Below are 7,619 nucleotides of genomic sequence, written 5' to 3' on the forward strand. Positions count from 1 at the left end.
GAGAAAAATATGATATATCAAAGCCACAGGCGGCTGAGACAAAAAGATGGGATAATTAGGGCAAATCTCGTATTGACTTGTAGTTTCCTGAAAAATCTCTGCCGTATGAACAGGCACTCGGGTGCTCCGCTCGATCAGGAACAGTCACTCGGGTTGCTCTGCTATTGGGAACAGTCACTCAGACTGTTCCGAGTGAAAATCTCCAGATTGCATTCTGTTATGTCCTTTTTGTTCCAGCTGGTCTATCTCCAATCCAATGCAACTCCAGACCTGTAATGACTCGAAAAGGACTAGGAAGACTCGATAAAGACTTGAAAACCAATTAGAAAACATATATACAAGATGCCAAAAACACCATATATCAATTCCCCCAGACTTAGATCTTTGTTTGTCCTCAAACAATGTCAAGTATCAAGAACAGAGAGAAAGGTTTGAAAGTGTGGGAACTCTCTTATTCTCAGCAACCATACTTTAACCACGAATCTCTGAACCATACAAGCAGTCAAACTAGGACAACACACTCTTACCAGAACCCCACTGACTGCTGTTCAAAAATCGGCTCCATACTCTACATCTCAAACCTGAAAAAGCAACACTATCGAGATATAACTCCCTATATTAATTTAAGAGTAGCGTGAGCTTCTCATCACATGCACTATTCAGGGTAGACGGTCTAGGTGTGGAACAAGCTATCTAATGGGGGAGTTAAGAGTGTTTAGGGGCTACCATTTCATTGTAGAGGATGCAGGATATCGCATAAAATGGCAAGAGATGATAGATCCATTGATGTCCACAGCCTCTACTCGTTTTTGCTCTATTTGGTGCGACTGTTCTGATGATGGAACAGGCGACTGATTGTTCTGCTTTCCACTTTCCTCTATTCACTCTTCAATACTTGGTACCAACTTCTTGCTCGACCTTCCCAGTGGCTCCATGTTTCTTTTCTTTCTTCCCCTGCTCCATCACCTTATTTTCGGTTTTTTTTTTTTTTGCTGACTGATATGGTGATGTGACGAAGAAGAAGGTAATACATGATGGTTCTGAGTGCCGCTGGTGGTTTTGATTTTGCAACCATTCTGGTTCTCTACCCCTGCTCTTGCGCAGTTCATTGGTTATGGAGCGGTTGCTCCCTTAATATGCTTGTTCTCCTTTCTAACTGAATTTCTGCAGCAGTAACGAGTAAGAGGCTGCGTTGATCCTTTTCTCTCCGATCTTTTTGCACATATCTGCACATATGACACTGAAAAACAAATGCATGAAGGTGGAATAAAGGCTAAGGTGCAGGGTGGGAATTAGCTAAAGATGAGCTAACCACTCAGGATCAACAAGATGGATAAAAAGGATAAGAAGTCCTGAGTGTGTTCTCGTTTCTCTGATCTAATGCCCATAACAAGAAGAATTTAAGTCAAGATTAAGTTCAAGTTAGGTGGAGTTAAGTCTACACATTGTAACCTGATCGGCTGAGAACTTCTGGAGAATCAAGTGAGATATGTCAGGGTGTTCCACGTCCACATGTGTGTCTTTCGCCACAGCTAAGGTCACTGAATAAGATAACTAAAGCATGAGGTGGTTAGTGATCAACACGGAATAAGGTCCTAATTCCCACAAAATTTTGACTGACTCGATCTTAAAAACTGACTCAAAAGAAAGAAACGAGTTAGTAAACGACGAAAACCCTCCCCCAGACTTACTTCACAACATCCCTGGTGTGAAAATAAATCAGAGAGAATGTGAAAACAAGAATAAACATGTTTTTTTTTTGTGAGATACTTACCTGAGTGGAGCGGGCGCTCCGAAAATTCTGAGTGTTCCAGCACAAGATCTCCGCCTGGAGCAGTCGCTCCTTCAGCAACCCAGAATTTTTAAGTATCTCGGATTTTTCTGCTATTTGACCTGAAACTCAATAAACTAAAACGAAAAATCAGCAAACAAAAACAATACCAAGTTATATTTACACTTACCAGTGGGTTGCCTCCCACCAAGCGCTTGGTTTAAGTCATTAGCTTGACTTGGTGACTGGGATCAGTCGGGTTGAGCATGAGGGCTTGTTCCAAAACAAGCTCCACAATCAGACATGTTCAGATTCACAACTCTGCTCAACAACCCTTTCACAGCAGCTTCTCATTTCTCTTTCAGCTCATGTGTGAAAATTACTCTGACTTTAGAGAAAGGTTTAGAGGTACCCTTGCACTTTACCTCATACTCAATGGATTTCTCATCACACAAGTGAGGTATCAAAGTCATCATAGAGTCACCCTTGACACTTTTCTTCTGGACTTTTTCATTCACTTTTACATTTCCACTGAGTTTCTTGGTATCAGTGTGAGGATCTCCATCCAGGACTTCTTTGATCTCACCTTTTTTACCGAGCTCCTTCTTAGGAAAAATTTCCAGTTGTTCTCCACTAACCACTGAGATGCAAGAGGCGTAGCGGATTTGTGATCTGGTTGGGACAGCCTTGTAGAAAACCTTCTTGTTGATGTTGGAGAAGGAGATTCTCTTATTAGGCATATCGACGATTGCTCCCACTGTAGCCATAAATGACCTTCCAAAGATCAAAGGCATCTCATGATCGTTCCTCATCTCAACAACTTGAAATTCGGTATGGAGCACACAGTCCCCAACCTCGACAGGAAGATTGTGAATGGTTCCATAAGGGACTGCCATGGAAGAGTTTTCAAAAGCCAGCTTCACCTGAGAAGGCTCAACATGAACAATGCCCAGCTCGTCTACAATCGCTTTTGAGATAAGGTTCACACTAGACCCAGAATCACAAAGAGCTTCCTTGAACTCCACTCCAGCAATGAAACAAGGAAAAACAAACTTTCCAGGGTCATCAACCTTAGGCAGTACCTTCAGCGATGGTGTCAGTGCTTCAGTAAAGAGAGCCTTAATTTCCTCTTGAGTCTCTCTGCAATTTTTGAAGAACAGACGCAATGGCTGAATTTCCCAAGCATGTTAAAATGAGATCTCTTTAGGAAATCTGCTCACCATCTTCCTAAACCCAGCCAGATGCTCTGCACTAATGGGATCCATCAAATGTTTAGGTGGAATAGGGAACCTTAGGAACATAGACTTGCACTGGTGCAGTTTCAGCAGGTTCGCTAGGAGCGGTCGCTCCAGAGCTAGCAGACTGCTCTGTGTTCTCTTCTGCGACTAGAACAGTCTCAGCGAACGGCTGCTCTATTGCATTACAGTGCTCATTCCTAGGATTTTTATCAGTTTTTCCAGGGAGCATACCTTGCTGCCTCTTAACACTCTTAGCTGTTTGAGTGAGCTGAACATCGATCTTTCTTATGTGGCTCGCAACAGCGTCATACTTGGCATTCAGCTCAGTGAACATGTTGCCCATCCTAGTGTCGATTTTCGTGGTTACCTGATTCAATGCCTTGGCCTGAACCTGCTGACCCTGCAACAGTTGTTACATCATCATACCCAGACCCTTCAGCTCATCTGGTTGACTGTTCCCGGTAGCTGGAACGGCTTGCCTATTGTTATGCGGTTGTCGCTGGTTCTGGTTCTAAATCTGCCTGGCCGTAGCTTGCTCCATCCTGAAGACGTGCCTTTGATTGTTTTTCAGTAGCTGATCAACCTTGGCAGTCAGCTCATCTATCTTCTGGGTGACAGAACTGTTCCCTTTCTTGGAGCATTCACTCTCCTCATTCTTATTGGCTGAGGTAACAGCCATGTTCTCAATTAGCTCAAACGCTCTATGAGTGGTCTGAGTCATGAAGTCTCCATTGCTGGCAGAGTTCATAGCACTCTGAAATTTCCAGTCAACTCCATCATAGAAAATTTCCAAGAGGTAGTCATCATCAAATCCATGGTGAGGACATTCTTTGCAATAGTCATTGAAGCGCTCCCATGCGTCGCAGAAAGGCTCATCGGTGAGCTGTCTGAAGGAGGTGATCTTGTTTCTCAATGCAGATGTTCTCGCCTTAGAGTAGAAATGGCTGAGGAACGCTGATCGGACCTGTTCCCATGAAGTGAGAGAGCCGGTAGGGAGAGAGTTCAACCACCGTGCAGCTTTTCCATCAAGAGAGAATGAGAATAACATGCACCTGATGTAGTCTGGTGGAACACCATTCGCGCGAGTGAAACTGCAGACTTTTTCAAAGCTTTCAATATGCTCCATTGGAATTTCTGTAGAGAGACCAGAGAACACCTTTCTCTGTACTAGACCGATCAAAGCTGGCTTGATCTCGAAGTCCTGCCTGGTGCAGGGTGGAGGAACTATGGCAGAACGAGTTGTAGGGATGTTGCAAGGAAGGTTTCTCTGCCCGATTGAAGCAGCCTGCTCCGACTGTTCCTACTGATGTTGGGCAGCTTGTTCATGCGCTTGAATGGTCTGCTGCAACTGTTGCATCTGCTGCTGCATGAGTGCCATAGCCGCAGCGAGATCATCCTGATTGGCGTGATCACCCATAGTGGTGCCGGTTTGCCTAGGCTGTTGACGATTTGTTCTTTCTAACCTTGCTAGCTCCTAGTTGGTAAGTGTAACCAATTCTCCTTGTGCGTTTCTCCGAGTATGTCTACTGATCATGCACCTGGAACATTAGTTACAACAAAAAACAACAAAAAGGATAGAGCAAGTTAGAGGTCATAGACTAAATAAATAACCGAAAAATAAAGGTAAAAAGATGGTCCCCGGCAACGGCGCCAAATTGATATTACGTGTATACGCACACCAATTAACCTAATGTGCACACTACCACAATCGACTGGTATGTCGATGTAGCACTTTAGGATCGAATCCACAGAGACCAACGATTACACTTTATCTTTATGGGATCAATACTTAGCTAAAACAATATGGGGGTTTTAAGATTTGAGGGTTTCGTGAGAAACAAGTAACAAGATTAATTAAAGTATTCAGATAATTAAAATGCTAGCCTAGGGTGGTTTGATCGGGTGTTAAGCAACTGTGAGTCAAAAAATTATTCATGTTCAATTAAGAGCAAGTCTAGAACTCGGATCACTCAAATAGAACAGTCCACTGTCGTGGTACTGCTCCCTATGCTGGTCGATCTTGATACCTAAACTCTCGTTTGGAACAAGACACGACATCAGGCAATAGAGATCAAGTCCGATATGTTCATAAAACACCCTAACATCTACTTTCGCTGGTTAGGGATGCAATGCTCATTCATAACAGATCTAGCAACCTATTACACGGTTAATGAACAGTTAAACCTAGGATCTAACATTAAGCGGCCAGTGTAATGCAAGCATTAAGAACAATTATGAATGAAGACAATCAATGGTTTCACATATCTATGTTTAACTCACAGATCTAACACCCAAACACCCTAGACTAAGCAAATTGACTACTCAGCCATGAACAGAGAAAACACAGAAACAGAGACTGAATAAAACATGTTTAGATAAAATAGAATAAGGGTTCAGGGGGTTCTTCTCTATGGTGAGTGAGATGGAGCCTTCTCCCTTTACAAAGTATCAAATCACAAATCTCTAAAATCTCAAGTCTGGTTCCTTGTGTAAAAAGTAGCGTAGAAGGTAAAAAGAAAGAGAAAAATATGATATATCAAAGCCACAGGCGGCTGGGAGAAAAAGATGGGATAATTAGGGCAAATCCCGTATTGACTTGTAATTTCCTTAAAAATCTCTGCCGCATGAACAGGCACTCGGGTGCTCCGCTCGATCAGGAACAGTCGCTCGGGTTGCTCTGTTGTCGGGAACAGTCACTCAAACTGTTCCGCGTAAAAATCTCCATATTGCATTATGTTCTGTCTTTTTTGCTCCAGCTGATCTATCTCCAATCCAATGCAACTCCTGACCTGTAATGACTCAAAAAGGACTAGGAAGACTCGATAAAGACTTGAAAACCAATTAGAAAACATATATACAAGATGCCAAAAACACCATATATCAAAACCCTTCCTTTGCTTCCTCTAAATTTTCTTCAGTGATTAGAACAAAAGCCCCCCCCCCCCCCCGAGATATGCCGAGAAGGGGTCCCAATTTCCTCCAATAATAATGATTCATTGATTACTTCAGAATACTTCAAAATTCTAGGAGCAGTAGACGAATGTTGGTTTACCACCAGAAGAGTCGACTCCAATTTGCGAGTCATTTGGAGGAACTCTAGTAGGAGCTGAGGTTGAGCCGAAGCAACTCCAGGCGAAGCTGAGGTATATGGTTATACAGGAAAGTTACTGATGGTAGCATCACAGTTTAGATACCAAAGGGGAAACCCAAGGAGAAGATATTCCTTCCGTAGGAGGAGAAGATACTCCTTCCGTAGGAGGAGAAGAAACAGTAGGACCCACCTCCACTGAACTCGGAGGCCCAGATCCTGCCACGCCTGATGACCTATGCACCGATTTTGAAACTGACAATCCATCACAAAGAGAAGACACACAAAGGGCAGCCATAACATGAGAGAACTTTGAAGAGAGGGGGGGGGGAGATGAGAGGATGCACACACCATTGGTCGGTGGCGACCAAACCATAATCCTCTTAAGAGTCGTCTTTTACCAAGGAGAAAGAAAATTCGTTATTAACAGAAATTAAATTGGTGCACTGAGAGAGATATCTAAAGAAAAAAAGTGTACTAAAAAATTGTTTTAAATAAAAAATTTCTGGCTTCCCACTGTTTCTTAAGATTCCTCTCTTTAAACAGTCTGCGTGTAAAATTATATCTTCTATCATACTTGGGTAAGAACACATAATACTTAACATGTCAACAAAATATTAAAAACAAAAACAAAAGATTTTTGTTTCATTTAAAAAACTTAAACCGCCAGATAAAATATCAATCATCAGATGCCAAGAAACTCCATAATATACTTTTAAGTTTTAAGTTACTCACATTTCCAAATCTTATCTTTAATTATTACAAAAATAAGTAATTTTTACTTTATAAAACCAAAGCTCTCTTTAATTAATTGTTGTTGACATCTGGTGGTAAGATTGTTGTTCTTAATGTTGGGTGACCTTTGGAGAATTTGTTATCTGCATCACCTATCTTGGCATCGTTTTTTGAACATATGAATATTTCCTTTGCCGTATTGCAAAATTTGCTACATAAAGATAAATATACTCATTAAAAATCCAAAGTAATAAGAAAAAAAATAGAAAGCAAAAAAACTTACAGCCACGGGTCGTCTCCAAGAAGCATCATATCTCCATCAGCATTTATGAAAACGATTTTCCATTGATTGTGCATATGCAACTTGCCTTTGATATCAAAGAGTCTTTCGAGTTCATCGGTCAATTGATTGTATCCATCAAAAACAGATAAATCCACAGTTCTTTCCACGGACCCTTCCATACGAACCTGATCAATAACCATATCAAAAGAATATGAACTTTATAGTCATCTAAATCTATTAAAAATATTCAATTTTTATTTAAATTCTAATATCAGAATAAAGTTATGGATGCAAACACACACACACATGTTTTTTTTATGAACCCATGTTTTAGTTGTACCTAATAAATAGTTTAAACTTGACTAATAAGTAAAAAATAAGAAAAGATGGTGATATATTTCATACCTTAGTATGACTTCTAGTTTGGTTGTGATCAACCTTTTCTTCGTCAAAGAATTTAGAAATCTTAGATTTTTTATATGAGTTAATTGGTTCTATGCTATC

The 7,619-nt window shown here is 41.1% G+C and overlaps 1 non-coding gene across 1 annotated transcript; it reads left to right on the forward strand.

Moving 5' to 3' along the window:
- The first annotated feature begins 3,818 nt into the window (after positions 1–3,818).
- LOC125584784 lies at positions 3,819–3,925 on the forward strand. Its single transcript, XR_007321692.1, has one exon. It is a non-coding gene; the product is annotated as a small nucleolar RNA R71 (small nucleolar RNA).
- The last annotated feature ends 3,694 nt before the right edge of the window (positions 3,926–7,619 follow it).

This window comes from Brassica napus, chromosome C3 (assembly GCF_020379485.1).
Source record: "Brassica napus cultivar Da-Ae chromosome C3, Da-Ae, whole genome shotgun sequence".
Classification (NCBI taxonomy): Eukaryota; Viridiplantae; Streptophyta; class Magnoliopsida; order Brassicales; family Brassicaceae; genus Brassica; species Brassica napus.